This window comes from Gopherus evgoodei, chromosome 7, assembly GCF_007399415.2.
Source record: "Gopherus evgoodei ecotype Sinaloan lineage chromosome 7, rGopEvg1_v1.p, whole genome shotgun sequence".
NCBI classification, from domain to species: domain Eukaryota; kingdom Metazoa; phylum Chordata; order Testudines; family Testudinidae; genus Gopherus; species Gopherus evgoodei.
The window spans coordinates 56,108,689-56,132,568 of record NC_044328.1 but is presented as its reverse complement, the minus strand read 5'-3'; the positions used below and the strand labels follow the sequence as shown (position 1 = coordinate 56,132,568).

The window sequence follows — 23,880 nt, the reverse complement described above, 5'->3', positions numbered from 1 at the left end:
AGCTCCCTCGGCGTCTCCTCCAGGCTCCAGGTGACTGCTGGGGGGAGGGGAGGGGACGGGAGGAAGGCTGCAAGCACGTGTGCCTTCTCCCCCCTCCCGACCTGCAATACCCAGCGGCTGCCTCTGCCTCAGCCTTCTGCTGGCCAGCGTCTCTTGTTGCCTAGCAGCAACAGCTGCTGCTTCCGGGAGATGCAGAACTTTGCTTCCGGGAGACAGCGAGCGCGGGGCCTCCTTCAGGGGCGGGGCCCGATTCGGGGGAATCGGGCAAATTGGCCTAAAGCCGGCCCTGGTCTGGACATATACATAGAATGCTTCTGTTGACGTGCACAGGCAGAAATTGTGGAAAAACAACATTGCTTGCCTCATAACCAAAGTCATGCAGAATGCAATGCCATCCACAGCCTCAGAAACCACCCTGACATTATAATCAAAGCGGCTGATAAAGGAGGTACTGTTGTCATCATGAACAGGTCTGACTACCAAAAGGAGGCCGCCAGACAACTCTCCAATATCAAATTCTACAGGCCACTTCCCTCAGATCCCACTGAGGAATACACTAAGAAACTGCACCATCTACTCAGGACACTCCCTACACTAACATCGGAACAAATCAACATACCCTTAGAGCCCTGACCGGGGTTATTCTATCTACTACCCAAGATCCACAAACCCGGAAATCCTGGACGCCCCATCATCTCAGGCATTGGCACTCTCACTGAAGGACTGTTTGGATATGTGGACTCTCTACTCAGATCCTATGCCACCAGCACTCCCAGCTATCTCCGTGACACCACTGATTTCCTGAGGAAACTACAATGCATTGGTGACCTTCCAGAAAACACCATCCTAGCCATCATGGGTGTAGAGGCTCTCTACACAAATATCTCACACACAGATGGAATACAAGCTGTCAGGAACAATATCCCTGATGATGCTACAGCACAATTGGTTGCTGAGCTCTGTGCCTTTATCCTCACACACAACTATTTCAAATTTGATGACAATATATACCTCCAGATCAGTGGCACTGCTATGGGCACCTACATGGCCCCACAATATGCCAACATTTTTATGGCTGACCTGGAACAACATTTCCTCAACTCTCATCCACTCATACCTCTTCTCTACCTATGCTACATTGATGACATCTTCATCCTCTGGACCCATGGGAAGGAGACTCTCTGGAAAAATTCCACCACGACTTCAACAGCTTCCACCCCACCATCAACCTCATCTTGGACCAATCTACACGGGAGGTCCACTTCCTAGACACTACAGTGCAAATAAGTGATGGTCACAATAACACCACCCTATACTGAAAACCTACCAACCGCTATGCCTACCTTCATGCCTCCAGTTTCCATCCCGGGCACACCACATGATCCACTGTTTACAGCCAAGCACTGAGGTACAACTGCATCTGCTCTAACCCCTCAGACAGAGACTAACACCTACAAAATCTCCACCAAGCATTCTCAGAACTACAATACCCGCACAAGGAAATAAGGAAACAGATCAACAGGCCAGACATGTACCCAGAAGCCTCCTACTGCAAGACAAACCCAAGAAAGGAACCATTAGGACTCCACTGGCCATCACATACAGTCCCCAGCTAAAACCCCTCCAATGCATCATCATGAATCTACAACCCATCCTGAACAAAGATCCCGCATTCTCACAGGCTTTGGATGGCAAGCCAGTGCTCACCGACAGACAACCTGCCAACCTGAAGCATATTCTCACCAGTAACTGCACACTGCACCATAGTAACTCTAGCTCAGGAACCAATCCATGCAACAAACCTCTATGCCAACTCTGCCCACATATCTACACCAGCGACACCATCACAGGACCTAACCAGATCAGCCACACCATCACCGGTTCATTCACCTGAACGTCCACCAATGTAATATACACCATCATATGCCAGTAATGCCCCTCTACTATGTACATCAGCCAAACTGGACAGTCTCTACGGAAAAGGATAAATGGACACAAATCAGATATTAGGAAAAGCAATATACAAAAACCTGTAGGAGAACACTTCAACCTCCCTGGCCACACCATAGAAGATCTTAAGGTGGCTATCCTGCAGCAAAAAAACTTCAAGACCAGACTCCAAAGAGAAACTGCTGAGCTTCAGTTCATCTGCAAATTTGACACCATCAGCTCAGGATTAAACAAAGACTGTGAATGGCTTGCCAACTACAAAACCAGTTTCTCCTCCCTTGGTTTTCACAACTCAGCTGCTAGAAGAGGGCCTCATCCTCCCTGACTGAACTAACCTCGTTATCTCTAGCCTGCTTCTTGCTTGCATATATATATCTGCCCCTGGAGATTTCCACTACGTGCATCCGATGAAGTGGGTATTCACCCACGAAAGCTCATGCTTCAAAACATCTGTTAGTCTATAAGGTGCCACAGGACTCTTTGCTGCTCTTGTAAAATCAGTGTGCATTTATGGGTTACAAAAATCTCCATCAAAATGCCTTACATTTGTAAACTAATCCAGTTTCCCCGTGGGGAAAATGGTGTCCAGGAATCCCTGTTAGAGAGATCCAGTCAGTCCTTCAGCTGATAAAAATTGGTATCAACTTCCATGGAAATATGCTGGTCATCACTTGAGGCTCTAGCCCAATAAGAGATGTCGCATAAAATTACTCCAACCCTTTCTGTTTGCTGCCCGGTTCAAAATTAAAATAAAAGTATACAAAATTTAAACATTCAAAAATGGAGGTCATTTCCTTTCTCCTCTGCAAAGATAGTACGAACAGACCCTGTGGTACCCTTTATCAGTGGTGAGCTGTGCCTAATTGTCCCTGGCTAAAATATAGCACCTGCCCCACTGTAATGAAGTTTTAATGTCTGCCACTTACCGCTTCACAGGCAATGGCTGGAGATATATAATGTCCAATACTGCAAACACAAAGGTGAGTCATTTCACTCAGGTGGGTAGCCCCATTGGGTGTGATGGGACTAGTCACATGGATTTCAAGATCTTTGGGTCGGGAACTGGGATTTTTTTGGTTTTGTTTATACAGCACCTAACACAATAGGGTCTTGGTCCATGCCTAGAGCTCTAAGGCTATATGGTAATAAAAATAATAAATAATATTGTGTTTGCATGATCAGACCCATAGCTTACAAATATACCAGATTGTTTTCAGGTTGAAAGATGCTACAAGCACTGGGCCTGACTTGGTAAGAAAAGGAGGGATGAAGAGCTGAGGCCAGCACTCTTTTGAAGGGTGAAAATAAAAAGCATGTCAGCTAATTCATGCCAGGCCATGCTGCAGGGATCCAGTGTGAAAAAATGTAATCAGACACACTTTCGCTGTTCCTAAGTCCTGGTTTGGAAAATGATTAGGGTCTTTCCAGGCCATGATATACCCTCATCCTGGCTTCACGAATCACTGTGCCAGAGGCTGCTGGCAGGCTGATGCCAGCAATAGGGCTGGTCAAAAAATTTCCATCAAAACTGTTTGGTAGAAAATTTGAGTTTTCAGCTAAACTATATTTTTCTGAAAGTGTCTGTCTGCTCTCCATGGAAAACTTTGACTTTGTGGGGAAAAATCGAAAACCTGAAAACATTTTGGCCAAAAACCTTAGGTTTTCAGATAAAAGTTATTGTGTGTGTTTTTGAGCATAAAGTTAAAATTTTCCACAGAAACCCACCCACTTTCCAACCAGCTTTGAACAACACACTTCTGAAAAGCTTCCAATATTCATGAAGTCTCTTCTGAAGCTAGGGGACTCCTGTCTGTCAGCATGTTGTGATGCCATTGAGCCACCAGCTCCGCCCTCTGACACAAGTTTAAAGAAACGTTAAAACACAGAGTAGCAACACTTGGCTTTATTTTGTTTCATTTTTTAAAAAAAGAGATGTTCTCATCCTGGGTGAGCAGATGCTGCAAAAATAAAACCTTGCTAGATTAGTCAATGGCTGTGAGGTCTGGGGAGCAAGGCACAGATTTCAACCCAATGTCACGGCTATATTAAGGAGCGGCATATTGCAGCACTGCTGCTGCTTCCCAAGCATCCTACAGAAAGAACTGTGGCACAGAGGAGTACAATTTCCTCCCTCCTCCCTTCTTTTGATAGTGAGTAGAAATTTGCTTCTGGCCTCTACTAACAAACTATTACCCTGCCCCTCTCAACCTTGTGCCAGTGGAGCACTGGTAGCCAGCACTTTGAGGGCTGAGCTGAAGCTCCACCAGTTCCCTGCTCTTCCTTATTCACTCTCCCATGCCTTGGGGATCAAGAGAGCATGATTTTTGAGCCAATCTTATTGTGAGGGGCTTAACTCATGATTTTGAACACTTAGGTTTGGCAATGCTGTATTTACATGCACTTGCATAGACCCTAGTTCCAGCAGGGTACATAAGCAGAAATGCTAAAATATTGCATGCAAGGTTTTTATGATGACATTTCTTCATGACAATACCTAACAGAGGTATTTACAGAGAAACAGCTACTATAGTATCTAGGCACAGTCAGGACACAGATCATGCCACTTTTGACTTCCCTGGAAGATACACCAGCACAAATGAAATGATCCAGCATTAATATTTCTGGCCTAAGCAGGAGGAAGGACTAGAAATCTCTTGTAAAGGGGGAGCTTTTTAATCAATCACAGTCTAAAGTATTTTTGAAGTTTGGATTAAAACCTGTAATGAACAGTGGAAACTGCATTTACTTACCCGCACTTTTTCTCTTGCACAGCTTTACCTTGTCATCAGTTCCTGGATGATTTCATCTTGGCCTGATGTGCACTGAGAAATGTTTAGCCTTTTCTTACAGTTGAAAATCAAAAAAGGGCCTCTTGAAATTATTCCTCCCAAACCAACCTATCAAATCCAGCATTGTGGGTGCTAGATGACCACTTGAGAATTTAAGCTCATACCTATGAAGTGGATTCATTGCTCTGATGGTGAGCTGTTTTGTGTGCCCAGAAATAAGGAGGATCTTATAATTGCTCATCCATCTCCAGTATTCATATAAGGAAGGCCTCTCTGTTAAGCTGGTGTAAATCAACAGTAACTCAGTTGATTTCAGGATTTACTCTGGTAGAACACTGCCAAATGTGACCCAATGGACTAATTTTTTCCTCTTGCACTAATAAAATTCTATAGTCTTGAATGGAGTTTCTCCTGACTTGCATCAGTCTAAGCGATAGCAGAATCGGGCTCCCATATGTTCATTTAGGCCCTTGATTACAGGGGAAAAGCAGCTGGATCAGAAGAAAATGACACCACTCACATGGCTTTGAAAGCATCACTGACGTGCTTAAGGCAGCAAATTAAAAACAGAATGAGATGTGATTTATATTCATGCTGAAATTCAAATGTGCCTAGCCTTAGGCACTTGCAAATCTGAAACCAAATTTATCCCTTGTATAACACGACTGGGTGAACACGGAGGCCGAATGTAGATACCATGTGACTGCAGGAACCCCCTGAACGTCATAAAGTTGAAACATCTTGTAGCTTTTGCAAGGGCACAGACATACAATTATGTAGGGAGGCCCATCATAGGGACTTCAGGAAGTCAGGCACCCAGCCTATTTATGATTGGCTCAGTCTCCTTGGCCCATCTAGATCCACCTGTGAATAGTTAAGTGCCTAAGTAACTGGGTGGCAGTTAATTAGGTAAGGAGCTCCTGGCCTAATAAGAGCTTATGAGGAGTCAGTCAGGGAAGTCCCAGAAGAGATGAAGTACGTGAAGAGAGAGATTTCTCAGGGGAGTTGGATAGGAAGCTGCTCCCCATGGTGTTTCCCTGGCAGGATCAGGCCAGAGAGAAAGTGCTCCTAGGCAAGAGACCAGAGCAGCTCAGGGGAATGAACTGGTTATGGGACTTCCTGGGCAGCTACTAGGGACTGGCACAGCAAAGACCAACACACTGTCAGGAAAAGACTGGCAGCTGGCTGAATGCCTGGCAGAGGCCCAAGCTCCAGGAAGATAATTTGGTCTAAGAGTGCTCAGAGGGGCTAGGAGGGCAAGACATTGGACTGATTAACCGTAGGTGCAGAGTTTCTGGTGGAGTAAACTGAACTAAAGGGCTCTTTTACATCTTTGTTTTGCCCTTTCCTGTTAAATGAGATGCTGAAGATACTAGAAAGGCCTGCTTGGACTCATTTATACCCTGGGTGAGAGGAAACTGAGCCAGAAGCTCACCAGCAGTGCCACACCGTACCACTGGAGGTGCACCATGGTGACTTCCATGCTATTACAGGGCCCTTCTAATCTTGGACTAGTCCCAAATGTGTTTAATTAAATATTAAACTGAAATGAACGCACTATGGAACCAGAGTTTGGATATTACTGGTCCCTGTCTTCCTGTTTTATTTAATTCTTGACATAATGACACCTTTAAAATAAACCAGTAAATATCTCAGGAGTGTCAATTAGTCATAATAACAAATGCAGCACATCTGCTAAGCTGTGTGATTAAGACTGCATAAACTGTTAAATGAAGCTGCATACAGAAGTGAAATATACTGAATCATTCCGAGTCAAATGAACTGAAAGATTTATTATAATTGGGAAAAATATCTCAGATTACACATAGGTAAAGAGTATACAGATTTAAATTTTCTCTCCAAAACAAATTTTTTATCCAAACTAACACTGATAGACTCAGATCCTCCAAACCAAAGACTGATAAATAGAATCTAAGCTGAATTTCAAACAAACAAACAAAACATTGAAATTGAAGTATTTCAATGTTTATCCATAATTAGAGCTGGTCTTTTTTGTTTGGGGAGGGGGAAATCAATTGAAAAATGTTCTTTTTGTCAAAATGATCTTTTTTTCCGTTTATTTTCTAACTTTTCAGAAAAGTACTGGAAAACTTCAGTGATTTTAAAGTGGAAAAATGTTTCATTTCAGTTGAAATTGTTCATGGAAAATACTGCTTTCCACCCACAATCCTTCCAGGAAATGGCATCATACACAACAATACATATAAAATACCTGAACCTGATTATTGTCATATGCAAGGTAATCTGGCATGTGCAATGATTTCATAAAAGCTAGTGGTGTTGTGTAACATCTACATAATTAGGTCAGTGCGGTTACACATATTGCTTAATTCTAGTGCTTCAATTGGGTGGGGAGGAGAGAAAGATTGGGATGCTTCCCAAAAAAATGGACTAAGGCACCAACTTTATCCACTATTTCAAGGAAGTGATTTGCCTGCCTGTACAGAAGAATGAGTATGTATTCCCCATTTTCAAGTTCCAGACAGAAGTTAGTCTAATGTATGAGTGCTGTTAGATGACCAGAAGAAGCCCACAGTCATTACAACAGCTAACAGGTCTTAAATATGAGTCTACCTGGGTTTTGATGTTTCTCTGGTTCACAGAGTTAGAGGGGACCCATTCGATAGAAGAACTAATAGAGCTGCTAGGAAGACAACTGAACTTGGTGATGGACATGTCCGAGGACTCCTATAGATCAGCAGTGTCCCCATAGCTGGATGAGCATATCAGGTGGGATGTACTCACATCTTAATTTATTGAGGCAAGCTCATAAATAAGTACGTGTAATGAATGAGTAATATGACTTCCATGAATACTCAGAGATGTTACTGAATAGGTATCCCATTGACACTATACAGGTTAGTACTGGGTTTGCAACAACCCCTAACTAAATCTTGCTGATGCATGCTCTATCAGGAGACTCTTTCCTGGGTAACATTGTTTTTATCACTGACATTGATTCAGCAGTCTGAGCTGAAGTTCTGGTTATGGGTTTTCCAATACAGTCCTTTTTATGGTTGTGGCATCTGAGGTCAGTGTGATATGCTGCAGTTCTCTGACGCAGGGTGGGTCATCTCCTCAGAGCTTTTTTAAATTGGATGGTATTTCTTTGTTCCATAAGGGTGGGGATTACGTAGGGTTTGAGTTCTATGATTCAGATTCTAATCAAATGCATAACCATTAGATTCCCAACATATGTGTCAATTCTGAGGTACAATTCAGACCAATGAAGGATTGTGTCACCACCTGCTCTGTAACCTTGGGTGTCTAACGTGGCTTTGCTGTTGTAGCTCCCAACCCGGACTGCTAGCAGACTCTGAGTGTCTGTGTGCTAAACAGCCCTGGTTCAGCAGATCTCACCCCAGCAACCTGTTTACAGCCCCATGCTGGCTTCCACCAGCCTTGCTTACTACTTGCATAGTGACCCCAACACACACTGAGTCATGAATTTTGCCAAAACCATGAGCTCTGCAATGCCCAGCCCTCTCCTGGGCAGTTCAAAGAAATAATATGGTTTGTTTGTTCCTTTTAAAAACACAAAACCACACCATATGTTATTAACTTAACTTCACTTTAAACGCAGCGCTGAATTGGTTAGTGGTAAAAATGAAAAAAAAATGAACAAAATGTACATCGGATTAAGTGAGTTCTAGGGAATGAAGATACAAAGAGTTACAAGTCAAATAAAACAAAACATGCTTTAAAGATCTAAAATTTAATCTAGCAAGATACAGGCTTTGTTCAAGATAGTTTCTCTCACCAATCACTTTTCTTTCCAGCTTTGGCCATCTTTCCCTCAGTCAGGACCTTCCACAAAGTACTGGGCGCTGGCTTCCCTTCTCTTCTTGAGTGAAAGATATTTGCCTGCCCTGGTTTTTCACCTATTTCATCTCCAGAGACTTCAGCACCGCAACTCCTTGGTTGAAAGATCCATCTTTCTCAGCTTGCATGGGATCTGTTCTCTTGTGTCTTGTCTAGTGATGGATGCCAGTGACAGCTTCTGTCCTTGGTTATATCTTCCAAAGTTCATTGAACCTCATTCTGTTCTTCCCTTCCTGTGAGTTCCCCATCCCCATGTGATTTTTATGTAAATTGGGCTTCTATTGTTTGATTCCACCATGCTTAATTTACATAGGGGTCCATAATTCTTAGTATCCACCACATACATACATGATGCAAGATTATTAATGATCATTGAGTTATTAGCTTTCAAATTATACCTCACAGGGCATATTTTGTATAAAGATCATTAAAATAGCCAGTAGGATGTGAATAGAGGGGTGCTTAGTGTCATAGGCTGACAACAGTCTTTTACATTTTTTGTATAGTGTAATGATTCCTGAAAGGGCATTTTTGGTTTGTAGGTTGAGAGTCCAGTGGGGCTTTACTAAGAACTGTGCAAGAGGATTGAGGAAAATCTTGATGAACTTCTGTTCACTTGCGTGCTTCTGTTAGCTAAGGTTTATTGTCATCCTGGTGTCAAGGTGAGTGATGTCCTGGGACTGTGACAACAGTCTGTTATCCTGAAGTGAAAAAATGAGGCAGGTTTAAAAAACCACCCAACATGCACCCTGTTTCACGCTGCTGGAGGGCAGAGTCGGAGACAGAGCTTTGTAAGGGCTAGACACCATCTGCTATGTTGACAGTCACTTGTGCCAATAGGACAGGGCAATGATTAATTTGTTAAGAACTGTGCAAGGAGAATGTGGCTAGGTGTATTCAAGATGCAGGGGGGATGAGACAATTGTCACTGAACCTGTGGTTAAAAATAACAAGAGAAAAAGGTGAACTGAGGCTTTGAAGAAAGCATTCGGACATCTCATTTGGAGACTGAGACAAAGGTATTAATTGACGTTCTTAGGTTTGCTGATTGAGAGGGGGCTGTGAGTTGTTCAGGAGCAAGGAGAGAAGTGTAAGTGATTGGTTACTTAGATGGCACAAAACAAGTTATGGAATTTAAGAACAACTTGTGGGAAAGCAGCCTGCACGGCAATAGAGAAAGGGCACGTCGGCTGACTGCTAACAATAACATTGACCACTTCTCTTAGCCTGCAGAATACTATGAAACACTTAAAGTTTTAAAATTCCATTGCAATAATCTATGCTAATTGGAAATCTTGTTGGCAGTCTTGGCAGATATATCAAGGATTGAAAGCAAAGAAAGATGAGTGACTACTTGGTAGATACAGTGGTCCTAGAGGACAGTGGGGAAGGTTTCATGCCTGGAGTCCATTCTGTGCTTCTCCTGTAAAGAAATGGAAGACTTCAATCTCCAGGTATTGTCAACCAAGCACCATTGGTATTCACCAACAATATCTTAGTTGGTTAAAATGTTATAGACTTCTTAAACACCAAACTGGACCAGGGTAAAACAGTGCAGAAACCATCTAGATAACTCAGTCCATATGACAGACAGGAAGTATTTCTTCTGATTTGATGTCAAAGCTATTTTCTCAGTATTTGTGACACTTTGCCCTAATGACATAGACCAAAAGAGGTAAAAGAGAAAACATTTGGGTAAGCATACCAGATTTGGAAAAGTTATTTAAAGTGAAGCAAACTTCCAGTTATTTAACTCATTGTTTTCTACCCTAGGAAGCTTGTGGTGACTATTGTAAATGGAATCTGTAGAATTCTCCCTACAAGTAATAAAAATGGTGGCTGGGTGCTGTATATAATTATCCATGTATTGTTTTGATCAGTAGAAATCAACCAGAATATTGGATTAGAATATCTAATCCCTCAACTCTGGGAAGTTCAAATCTTAATCCAGATACAAGTTTGTGGCTCAGATCTCCCTCTGTAAGGGAGCTGATGTAGAACACCAAATCTGAACACTCCTGAACTCTGGGGAAGTCTGAATTCATATCTCTATCTGCCCTCAACAGTCTGAGTCTATCTCTGTTGGGAAAAGTATGCTCCCATCTCCAGCATCTATATTTCGCTATAAAAAGATTCATACAGCAACCATTTAGCCCATATGCTAATATGGTTAGCAGATTTTGCCATAAAGAAGAAATTGATAACATATTTACATATTACTCATATTAATGAAAATATTTTTCAAGACTTGCATGTATAAAAATGTCTCAAAGTTTCTCAGACCTCTTTGCTTAGGCAGGATGATCTCTTTGAAAATTTCAGGAACCTGACGTGAGGGCCACTAGGTCTTTGTGGCCACAGAACTCCCAAGATGATTTGAAGTTTATTCTGAGAAAAGGCAACAAGGACTTGAGGTCCCATTTTCAAAAGGCTTCTTTCCAAAACAAAGCAAGATGCCAGAGCAGGAGGCTCTAAAGTGGCTAGTCACCTTTCTTATCTCTCTTTAGTATCAATGTTTCAAATGAGCTAGTTAACTAGGGGTTAGAGCTGGGAGGATTTGGGGAAGGATTTGTGAATACGTATTTTGGAACCTTCCTATTTGTGTAAATATTCACACAGTAATTCCCCAGCTACATAAGACTGGCTAAATCATGAGTAAAAATATTAAGGAATGTGTTTTGAAATTTCCCAGATTAGCTGCTACTCTTGCAAGTGGATCGACATAGGCAGGCCCCTGCAAGGACTGAGTTGTAGGAATGGGACCTACATTATTTGGAATCTGGTCTTAAATCCACTAAAGTCAAGGAAAAGACTCCAGTGACTTCAGTGACTTTAGATCAAGCCCTTGATTAATGCTATTCAACTAGCTTCAGCAGTGACCAATTACCTTCTGTTGGCTGTTCAGTAGTTTATGTACAACAAGATGCCTACCTCCTGGTCTAGTGGGCAGGTGTCTGCATCAGAAAAGCTAATTTCTGCTATCATTGGCACTGTGGGTCCCCATATATCCAGAAGCTAGCATTATAGTTACTGGGCTTGATTTTTCTACTGACTTGCACCTGTTGCAATCATTTAAACTTTGCAATATTCCTTCCCATCTACAAGCTCCTCCTACTCTGCAGAAAACTGCTGTCTTAAAAACTGGCTTCAAACAATCAATTTAGATTAATATGGCTGTTATTACAATGCAGTCAGAGCATAACTTTGCCACCAGGATTTTTAAAAATCATTCCTGAGCTGAGGTAGTGCCAAGAGTTGTGTGAAACTGGCAAGTATTTCTCAGATTTTACATTTGTGTGTCTTTATATTTGCCCTTAAATTCAAACACATAAAAATAAGGCAACCATTTTTATTCTATTGCTCTTGGTCTGGCTTTGGAGTCTAAAAGAGATGTGATCTGTGTATACCATGAATCTTTTAAACTGTAGGTCACCTGTTTCAGTGCTAATTTGAAGGCCTGTTGTCATTTGTTTTTTCCCATGGGTCAGATTGGCAATGATGCTGTGGGGTGGAGAGGTTGCCTTCCTCTGCAGCATGGAGCACAAGTCATTTGCAGATTTAAACTAGTGTAAATGGTGGATTCTCTGTAATTTGAAGTTTTTAAATCATGTTTTGAGAACTTCAGTAACTCAGTCAAATGTTATGGGCCTATTACAGGAGTGGGTGGGTTATCTTCTGTTGCCCGCAATGTGAAGGACTAGATGGTCATGATGGTCCCTTCTGGCCTTAGAGTCTCTGAGTCTATTTCATTTTCACAGTCCTAATGCTCAGATGACATCAGCAATAATGTGCTCTTAAAGCTCTTGTTCCTGACTTAAATGTCTCCAAATTCCACTGAAACTGTCTTCTATTGTTACAATAAAAGGACAATTGATTCATGCTCTCCTGCTAGCATATCCTGATGTCAATCTTCTCGTCAGCATCTCAAATGCAACTTGACATTTACTAAAAGAACACTGCCTGAGGTTTGTCTCTTGCATTTGGGTGAGTCCACGAGCTGATGAAGAGGAGTGGAAATGTCTCTTATGGCACAAATCTTCAAGAGTGGCTTATAAACTAACAAAGCTTTATGAATTGAAGAATGCATGGACCTGGGAATGGATTTCCTGCAGAGAAATGTGACTGAAAAGACTAAACCAGAATCGCTGATGGTGCCAGGTTAGCTCAACTCACATCATGTGCAAATAATACAGGGAGACAAAAGAATCTCTAGAGAAGATAAGACACCCACATCAGAAAGATATCTCCCTCTCTCTCTCTCAAAAGGCAATTTTACTTCTGACATAACAGAGGAATGAAAATTCTGTTAATGCAGGAATGCATGGATTTGCGTAAGCTGTAGGGACAGAAGAAAGATTATAAACTACCTCATAAATGAATATCAAGTAGTCAGGACTATAAACCTGAATGTGAAATCTGGCAACTGTGCACTAAGGATGGAATCCTGACCCCATTGCAGTGGCAGAACTGCCATTGACTTCAATGAGGCCCGGATTTCACCCTGGTGTGGGGTGAGATATTTAAAGCCAAACTTGACCTTGGAAGTTGCTTTGAATTCCAAGGATATGATAGGTAATACAAGATAGAGGTTGACAGGCTATGTGTAGCAGCTTAATCTGCGCCTCTTGCCTAGTGGATTTAGTTGGATGCTCCTTTAGAAGATTTAGTTGTGGAATTCACTGTGTTGGAACTGGAACCAACTTCAGTTGCTTTAGAAACACTGCCCTGTTACATTCCCCAAATGTACAACTCCCACCAGGTTCTCCTGGTGCCTTAGACTATGATGTCTCCTCTCCCCACTTGGACACTTCCGTCTCCCCTTTTCAGTCTAACCCTCAATAGCTGAAATTATCTTTCTGTGCTTCCTTTCTAGTCCCTTCACTACTTTCTATCTCTTTCTGTATAATGTTCTTCAAAGTAACTGTCCCCTCTTTTAAGAATCTGCCTCACCTAGAGCTTCATCTCACACCTTCTACAGTTTACCTACTCTTCTCACTTTTTGACTCCCTTTGTCTCATCCTCTCTCCTTCACCTTCATCCCCCTTTCCACCCTGCTTCCCATCTTAGAACAATAGCCCTCTTTTCTCCTCCAAATCCCTTCTCAGAACTCATTCAGGCCTTGCTTTCCTCTATTGAGCTCCACTCCTGTGCTGTCAGCTCCTCCCCTCTTGTCCTACTGGTACCTCTGTTTTAATTCTAAAAATGCCAGTACTTAAGAGACTATCATATAATGTGACTTCTATTATCTCTACTTGTTGTAACCCTTTTCTTTCCTTTCCCTTTCCTCCACTATTCCTCTTCCTTTGTCTATAAATCAGGAGAGAGAGATGTAGAGGGTATAGTACTATCCATTTCATCCTAGCTCTTTACTCTCCTAGGGATCCCTTACTAGGACTGGAGTGTTTTAAAGGGGAAAACATTTTAGGGCAATGGCTGCTCTGAATCTGATTTATTCTTGAAGTCTAGAGGATTGTAGCTCAGTTGGAGCAGTATGCTGGGTGGAAGCAGGTGTAAAGCTTTAGACCTCCTTCTGCATAAAGGAAGGACTGCCCTATGGAAGAAGGAACTGAGATGGAGAATCCAAAGTGCAGTTACAAAGGCAGAAAGGGGCAGAGGGTGGCCTAATCCAAAACCCGTTGAAATCAGTGGCAAGACTCCCATAGACTTCAGTCAGTTCAGATTAGGCCCTGTGTGAGTAACCTCTTTACAAAGCTCTTATCTAGTATTTAGTTAGTTAGTTTTATTCTGAATGACAGTTGCTTCCTTGTGTTCATTCCCTTTCTATTTTTAACCATCTTTAAATAGCTGGGAGGAAATTAAATTTCAAGACCATTACTTTCAAAGGTTCTTTCTCTCTGTGGCTCTGGAAGAGCTTGTGGGTTCAAAGCACTGGAGCTAAGGTGAGGGGCATTATTTTTTCCACTCTGTCTTCATCTTCTCTCTCTTAGTCCCCACAGCCCACATTTTCCCTCCTCCTATGTCTGCCAATAAAAGGCAAATGAAAATTTATCATTTAAAAGCACAGATATGCACACACAGAACATAGATATGAAAATGTTGGATTTTGTAGTCTATGTGCAGGTGGAAGAGGAAGTGTATTAAATATGTCATTTGATGTTTGTGCTTTATAATTTTAAGAGGGGTTTTGTAATCCCCACTGGTCACACAAGTAAGACCCAGATTAAGATGCTCCAGTGATGCAACAAGTTAAATTGCTCGACAGTGCATCATAATGTCTAAGGTCGGGGGATTCTGTATGAAATGCTTGTCCGGGGGGGAGTATAGGTTTCATTTTGTTAACAGAAACATTTTTTGTTACCAAATTTTGCATAAAAACTGGGATGGTGTCTGTCCCACACCCTGGTTATGAAATCAGCAAAAAGCAAAACATCAACAGTTTTTTGCTTGTGATGCAACATTTTTTCTTGCAGCTATTGTCATATGGTTTAGGTAGCTTGGAAAAAAATGTGAAAAACAAGTCCAGCAGAAAGGAACCACATGGCACAGAACAGTCCAACTGACTGTTCATTAACTACAACATGCAAGGCCTAGCTAATCACACACACACACACACACACACACACACACGCCCTCTCAGTGGTTTGAGCATTGCCTGCTAAACCCAGGGTTCTGAGTTTAATCCTTGAGGGGGCCACTTAGGGATCTGGGGCAAAATCAGTACTTGGTCCTGCTAGTGAAGGCAGGGGGTTGGACTTGAGAACCTTTCAAGGTCCCTTCCAGTTCTATGAGATAGGTATATATCTATATTAAACACAGAGAGAGAGAGTTTCTGGGATTTGGTGGCTTTTGAAACATACAAGGCAGTGAGAACCATTAGAGGGCTCACAAAGTGTTTAAAGGTATACTGCCAATTCCTACATATTGAGGAGGGGCAGGAGGAGAAATTCAAGCCACTTTCATAGAACATACAGAAGCACAAGAAAGATCACTTCTTGTTCCTTTCCAGCTCCTCCTAAACATGCCACAGTGTCGGCTCAAAAATTGCTATGGGTAACAAAAGAATGGAGGCTAACTAACAGGAGGAAGAGTGAATTGGACAGTATTTTTAGACCCAAAGAAGAGCTCTGTGTAAGCTTGAAAGCTTGTCTCTCTCACCAACAGAAGCTGATCCAGTAAAAGATGTCACCTTACCCACCTTGTGTCTTTAGTATTTTTATAGGTAGTATAAAACTTTAAAAAAATGCTATTCCATTGTGTATTCCGTTCTGGTTGTTTCTCTTTCCTTTTCCCAGCCCCGATGCTCAGTTAGATGGCTGGCTGGTAAAATGTCTCCCAGAGAGTACACGCTGTGCTTTACTTACTATTAAAATATATGAATCCAGCTTGAGCAGCTGCTTGCTGTCAGGTCCATTAAATCCCTAGCATTCATGCCCCTGAGTGATTCTTCCCGAGGTCTCTTCTCATTCATTGTTGGAGGTGACATATATTGAAGCAAGAGCAGCTGATCCTCACTGAGGTGGGAGTGGAGCTGCCTGATTGATTACCCATAGAGAATACAAGCTTTATATGCAGTGAGATGTTCTGCAGTAAGGTCGTGCATAGGGGGATACAACAGGCGCTTGTCTGTTGTCCTCACTAGAGCATTCTATTCATATTCCTGGATAGCCTGTGTTTTGTTTTTCCTTTGCTCCAGATAATACACTTTTGCTTTGCTTCTCATGTCATCATAGAAATTAGATGGGAATGAGCTATTAGGCTACATGTTATCTGTCACTCTCACAAAGCAGGTTTGTTCCCTGAGTGTTTCACCAGGGCCAGTTTTAAATTACTCAAAGGGACGCTATCAACCAGCTGAAGCCAACAATTTGGGTTGGGTTAACCATGTGGGTGAGTGATTCAAGCAAGTAAGTTAAAGGCTGGACTCCTGGTGCCAGCATCTCCTCTCAATTTATATTCGTGTAACTCAATTCGCTTCAGTGGAATTATTCCTGATTTACATGCAGTAAGTATAAGCAAGATTAGATCCAGGCACTTGGCATCTATTCTGTGCGCTATTGCTGGCTCACTGTGTGACCTTGGCTAAGTTACTTGGCAGCTCTGGGCCTCACTTTACCTATCTGAACATGACTATGATACTATAATAACCACCACATCACAAAAGCATGGTAAGGCTTATTTCCAAAGAGCACTGAAATCCTTGAGGAAAAAGTGTGCTCAATACCAAGTGTGTCACAAGAGGTGTCACAAAATAATACAAGTATTTTGCAATCACTTATTCAGCACTATGAACAAATCAACAATTCCTAGACTAAGACATATTCCTAGACTAAGACATTGTCTCTGCCCCCAATGACTTTATGGTCTAGGAACCATACTGTACTCTGCAGGTGTCCAAGGGAGATGAAAAGGGAGCAAGGAGCCCTTCCCTCTTCTCCTTATGGTCAGTGGAAGGAAACATAAACAAGGATGGTCAATTTTCAGCATGGCAAAAAGGTTAATAGTAAGTGTCACAGGGTTCTGCACTAGTGCCAGTGTTTAATAGACTACATAAAGCCTTTCTGAGCAGGGAAAGGAATAGCCTGGGATAGCCACAGAAATGAAGTACCTTTTGCACCAATGGAAGCTGGACTCCTATCTCAGCAGGAGCCAGCAGGTATATTATAGGAATGGCCATATGTGGAGAATGGGTCAAAAATGCCATTCTAAGATACAGAGGAAGTCTGTGAGGTGGTGTAGCGGATTGCAGGAGGGAACCAGGGAGGGAACAGCACTGTAGATATTTTAGGAGAGGGACTCTTTAAGGGCATTAATCTTTGGCATCAGACCCTGAGTGAAGATAAGGTGAGCTGGCTAGAACAGAAAGGGTATGACTTGTCTTTAGTGTCAGTGCAAAAGTTAGCTCCACCCACTTGATATAATTCAAAGGGGTGATGAAGACACTCACGTATGAAAATGAATGTTGCTTTATTTCCCACCCTACAGCCAACCAACACTTCTCAGGTGGACAGTCAGAGGACAGCCAGAAGTGAATCACTACGAGAAAACAGATAAGCCTTTCCAAAACATGCTTGAACCTGTATGCTACTCCTTGGCGGCAGTTGATGATTTAAGGTAATTCTTCAATTTAAATGACAGAGAAAAGTTGGGTACAGCTATATAAGATTCTGGCACCCACCAGGGTGGGAAAATAACAATGGTGGGCTCTGACATTTAGAAAAAACACAACATCAAGTTCAGTGAAGCATTAGTTAGTATTTCCCAGTCTGTTACTGCATACTTACAGATAATGTTTTTGAGATGGATTTTTGAGATTTAGGGGATTGGTCCGCTATCAGATAATTGCCTCGTCATTGAAGAATACATAATCATGCTTCAAGCCTCTTTTAAAAGAAAGGAACTTTTTTATTTAGGTCCTATCCTTGTCATCTAATCAGTTGAATTACACTGTAATACTAGAATAATAAAGTGATACGTTGGGTCCCAGGTTAGCAACTAGCCAAGAGTCTGAAGGACACCAACAAACGTGCATGCAACTTTTACACATTCTGCTTAAAACCAACTCCATACATATCTCCTTGTTCACCTATCTTCCTTGATAGATAGACAGAAATCCCCCTCTGTAGGGGAAACCCTAAGTGGTGTGGAGCTGATATAGCAGCTCCATGTCGCACTTTGACTGGCCCTAGCATAGGATGCCTGACCAGGGGAAAAGGGTTGTGGATGGAGCACTGCTGTGTTCTAGATATATATTCTGCTGCTATAACAGCTCTTTGACGCTGCAGGGACCCTGATGCAAGTTTGAGCCCTGAGGCCCAGGGCATAAAAACACCTGTACCTGCTCTCTGTCCTGTGTTAGAAGCAGTTCATCCAGACTGGATCTGGGAACTTCAGAGAGGTCTACCAGGCTAGATCCAGTCTTTGAAGGCAATGCTTCAATTTATACTTTATATTTATAACTACTTTGGGTTAGCACCTGCACTCTTCCTGAATATTTTAGGCCACCTCTAATGCAGTTATAAATTGCTAATTACCAAAGAATATGTTGCACTTATCTAGACTCCCACTGAACCTAGTTTAATTAAGGTACACAGCAAAAGAAAATGAAGGCTAGAGCACTGTTCGGTTCCCTAATTGGCATGCTATTAAGCTCTGGAGTGAAACCCATGCAGGACCCAATTACTGTACATAAAAAAAAGTGTAGTTAATGTAATCAAACTAAGGAAGTTGAAATCAGAAAAACAGTGACTTAGCTCTTAATCTAACAATAATGTAGTGAGAAAGATTGTTGTCTAGTGATTACAGCAAGAGACTGAGAGTCAGGTTCCATTTCTGCCTCTGACTTCCTGCATGACCTCTGACAACCCACTTAAACTTTCCATGCCTCATTATGTCCATCTGTAAAATGAGTATAGTAACACTTGATAACTGTACCACCCACGTGAGAATTAACTAATCTGTCAAGTGCTTTGAGATCCTCAGATGCAAGGAGCTGTATAGAATTGCAAAGTATTATTTTTTCTATGTATACTATATTTGTTGTTCCCGAAAGTCCAAAGCGGAGAAAAAGGAATGCAACAAAGTCTGTCAGTGACTTCTCTAGCAAATCTCTCTAGCAGTGACCTCTCTCAGACACCCAGCTACTGCTGAAAATGAGATTTTAAATTTTATTTTAAAAATTACCCTAGAGGTTCTTGTGAATCTTGCAAGGCTTTTAGATGCACTTAGCAATTCACCTGGACATTGATTTATTTAGACTGCAGAGAAAAAAATACAGATCATTAACTCCTCTCTTATCCTCTCAAGAAATATACCACATTAACCCTTATCCCAGGCAGTGTGATAGATGGTAACAAGTACAAACTGCCCTATTAACATGGTAGTGTAGCACAATAATGGTTATTTTATTTCCTGGGAATTGAATGGCAACCTCAAAATTATGAGGTCAGCTAACAATTAAAATCTAGACAATAGCTAATCCCTTCTCCCCTGCCTACTGAATCCCTAGAATCTACCTGACATTACAGATCAGGAGTCTGGTTTTTAAAAATTGTCTCTAATTGTCACTGGCAATTAATCATGACTGGAAAACTGTGGGTACAATCAACACTGGGTCCAGAGTCCAGCATTTACTAGGGGCCAGATTCACAGTTCAGCATTTATTAAAGTCCTGATCGGAAGCTCATTGAAATCAATATGAACTTTTGTATTGGCTTCAATGGGCTGTGGATCAGGACTAGAGCCAAATTCTACACAGTGGTAGTGCTTCAGAAATCCTCAGCCTTATTAGTATGTAGTGACCCTCATGGGCCAATCAAAGAAGGATAATTAAAAATTCTAAAGGAAGCTGTTTCACAGCTCCTAATTGTGGAGCAAGTGGACGGAGCCTAGATCAGTGGAGATACTTCTTCAGGGTCCCCACAGTTCTCATAATAAACCAGACACTTAAGGCTTGTCTACACTACCCACCGGATTGGTGGGTAGCGATCGATCCAGCAGGGGTTGATTATCGCATCTAGTATAGATGCGATATATCAACCGCTGAGCGCTCTCCCATTGACTCCGGTACTCCACCAGAACAAGAAGTGCAAGGAGAGCCGATGGAAGAGCATTAGCTGTCAACTTACCACAGTGAAGACACCGCGGTAAGTAGATCTAAATACATCAACTTTAGCTGCGCTATTCACATAGCTGAAGTTGCATATCTTAGATCGACACCACGCAGTAGTGTAGACAAGCCCTCAGATCTAGAACAAGAACCAGGAGCAACACCACGATGTCATAGTACAGTAAATGTGGTACTCATGCACGGTACTATACACAGAAGCCATTGATTACTGACCAAAAGACACTATCAAGGTGAAAATCTCAGCCCACCCCAGCTAACAAGGCAAAGGATTAAAGTGCTTTTCTTTTGCTCACTGCTACAGATAGCATCTTCAGACTCCAGGCCCATTCTCTGGTCTGAGGCAGAGTGTGGCTGTTGGCCTTTTGTTTGTTCTTTTATACTTGAAAAGCTTATCTAGCTGAATGGCAAGTCAAATACTGAGACTTCCTTTTGCTGTCATTAGGCAGTGTAGTTCTGGGGTATTTCCCATTCCTTCTGTTTCTTTTATATTTCTTTGCTGGCTGACCCCAGAGTCCTTTTCTTCTTGCCAGAAGGAAATTGTGACATCAGTCAGCAGAGATCATGTTGGGTTTAAATTGTATTAATGTTGCAGACTTTAAATGGGCTATCACTAGAGAATATGAACCTTGTCCTACTGCATTCATCTATAAAGCAAAAACTGTTACAACTGAGACTTTTTGGAAGGAGGGAGGGTTGGGGCAAGAGTACAGAATGAGGATTTTTAAAAATGAAGTTGAAATATATCCAATTCAATTTATTCACCAGGAACTCTAGTTTTAAAGAAACATTGCCATTTCATGATACTTATTGATTTTCTTAAAGCTTCTGTTCTTGGATGATTATGTGAGAATCTCAGTTTACAATTTTTAAAAAGTAAGTTTCTAGTCCTCATGGTTGCATAGAAGAACCTGAAAACATAATCTGAGTGCACTCTAAAGGCTCCAGAAACCAGATAGCCAATAAAATGAACCTAGTATTTAAAAAAAATCTTTATTTTTAAGCAAGTCTCATGATTTTTATGGGGACTGAGTCATGATTTTTGAATGCTTAGAGTTGACAGTACTGTTAAAGAAACACTGTCAGCATAAAAAAATCACTGATAGTCTCCATCCCTTCTCTACACTGCTAGTAAAATCCATTTACTGAAAAGGAAACTGTTTTTAAAATATCGCTTACTTTTCACTAAGGGCCTGATCCAGAGTAATTGATGTCAATGGTATGATGTACTGAGGACTGTATTGGAATTGCAAGGTATCACTTTAAGAGTGGAGGGACTTACTAGACCTGCTTGCATGTTGGGAGGCTCTGTAGGGAAGTGTTTGATCAGGCAGCCCAGCTAGAGTACAATGTCTGATTCCCACCCATGGTCTTGTCTGATGGTGCAGGAGGCCCAAAAAGAGATGAAATCTTCTGACTGCCTTCCCCCATTTCCTACCCCCGGCTAATGAAGAAATCAGCAGAGGACATGGAACACCCTAAATATATGATGTGGGGCGGGGGGACTGGCTACTGACTGACTGCTGGGCACAGGATGCAGTAGTTGATAGGGAAACAGGGGAATGCTGTAGAAACTTCAGGAGGCCTGTGATGTGGTACTGGACATAGGCACAAACACCTCTGGCAGTGATGGCCTGGCAGGCAGATTGAATGTGGAAAGCCCCAGTGTTCATGCTTGTGGATACCTCAGGCTTCACTTCCAGGTAATAAGATGCATAACTGAAGACCCACCATTGCTAACTGTTTCTGTCGAGATAGATCACAGAGATTCCCCTGAGCTGGCATCATCCATCGCAGAGAAAGGCATGTATCTTTCTCGAAGCCTGGTTTTATTAGGGAGAGAGACAAAAGAGCCTCACCAAGCTTCCCTAACAGAGTGCTGCTGCCAGAGGGAGAAAGATTTACCTTTCTGCAATGCAGGAAGTGGCATGAGAAAAGGTCTGGGTCTCTGCAGGAGGTTTGGCAGGCGTGGCTAGCACCCTAACTTCAGGATGTTTTATCCAAATTGAACGTTCCAGCTTTCTGAGGTCTGACTCTCACTAGTTTAACATGCCACAAGGTGCAAGACTCTTGCCTTTCCAGCAAAGGAATGTAGCCAAACTCCTTCCAAGGTAGTGGTGCTCCTGTCAGTTACAAACCCAGTAGGCCCAATAATCCTGCCACCTTTTCAAACCCAGGACTTCTGTGGACTTCACTCAAAGATTGAGCACAAAGAGGAACTGCAGAATAAGTCCCATTTCTGTATTCTTGCTTTGCCTTACTAACAGAAAATAAAGGCAAACAACAAATCCCAGAGAAATGCAGCCTATAAATTCTTCGGCATTTGCCTGGTTCTTAGGTACACACACGCTGCAGTCCACCAGGGGAGGTATGTGACAGCTTCCAGGCATAAACTGTTGCTGTCCATGTGGCCTACAAATTACTGTACACAGCATCCAATACTTTGTCTCTGGGCCAGTCTGGTTAACAGGCAAGAGCTTTTGACGGCTTTCCCCTTCAAAGCTGGTCTGTTTTCTCACTGCCTTGTTCCATAGTAATTCAGCAATACTCTGTTTGCCACACCAGCCTCATCATCCCCAGCTGTTTAACAGCCATACTCTGAACTGGAGCTGTAGAATATCTCAACATTCTGCTCCAGAGAAAGGAGGGAAGAGAAGATAGGAGGGAAAAGCATCATTTCAGGAGCACATCCATAAATGAGGCTATACTGCCAACTGCAGTCTGTATCCCTGAAACAGTCACAGAGGGGACAAATATGGAATGAAGGGAAGAATTAAATAAGAAATTGGAAGGGAGGAAGGAATCTTTATTGGCTTTTGCTTCAGGGATGAGTTTAATCCCATTGCTTTAAAATATTCAGTAGCTGCTACATGCAAGGTCCATTTGCAGTGCTGGCTGAAAGGCCCTATCCATTATCCTTAGAGAGTGAGTTTGAAGTCTGGAAGAGTTAAAGCGGGATGGCTGAAGGGCATCTGGGCTTGTCAGTCCCCAAGCCAATGAACAGAGAATTCAAAAGCCAGGGCATTAGCTTTGCTCAGCCCACAGAAGGGGTAAAGTCATCCTGCAGTTCTGTGGAAGCAGTATCTGAGGCAGAGTCAGTCACTGCACTGAGGTTAGCATGTTCTGCAAAGGAAGTGATTTTTGGAGGGAGAGGCTCAGAGAAAGAACTGATGCAGCAGCTGTGGGAGGAAATGTGACCCAGTGGCTAATAAAGGATATTTATAATCTGGACTCATGGGCTTTATTTATAACTCTGCCACTAACTCTCTGTGCAAACTGGCACCAGTAAATTTTAGCCCAGTTTTCTAAAAGTGGCCACAAATGTTGTGTGCCTCACTTCAGAGAGGTCGTTAGCCTGATTTTTTTTCCAAAGGTGCTGAGCACCCACAGCTCCTGTTGTTCTTCAAGCTAAGGCACCTCAGATTGCACCCCAAAAAGGCAGGCACACAAAATTAGTGGCCACTTCAGAAATGTTTGGCCTCAGCTTCTCTGTACCTCCATTTCTGCATCTGCAAAAGAGTATCAATCATACTCACCTCACAGGCAGGAGTAAGATGTAATCTGCATGTTAAGAAAAGCCAGACTGAGATCTAGATAAAGGTGCTTGAATCTGAAGATTATTAAGTATTACCCCTCCTGCATGTCTCACTTAAAATAAAATTATACCATAGACTATGCACCCTGAGGGATGTTTCGCATAACATCTCCCAGTAG

General features: G+C 42.2%; 1 long non-coding RNA gene across 5 annotated transcripts in view; it reads left to right on the top strand.

Moving 5' to 3' along the window:
• Positions 1 to 23,880, top strand: part of LOC115655259 — a 386,865-nt gene that overhangs the window by 330,117 nt on the left and 32,868 nt on the right. For 2 of the 5 annotated variants that reach the window (XR_004001351.1, XR_004001353.1), the window contains exons 1-4: positions 8,594 to 8,817; positions 9,125 to 9,244; positions 9,888 to 10,036; positions 17,526 to 17,654. This is a non-coding gene — a long non-coding RNA (uncharacterized LOC115655259). Of the gene's footprint in view, positions 1 to 8,593; positions 8,818 to 9,124; positions 9,245 to 9,887; positions 10,037 to 14,447; positions 14,483 to 17,525; positions 17,655 to 23,880 lie in introns of those variants that run through there. The other 3 variants (XR_004001352.1, XR_004001354.1, XR_004001355.1) reach the window with 2 other exon arrangements.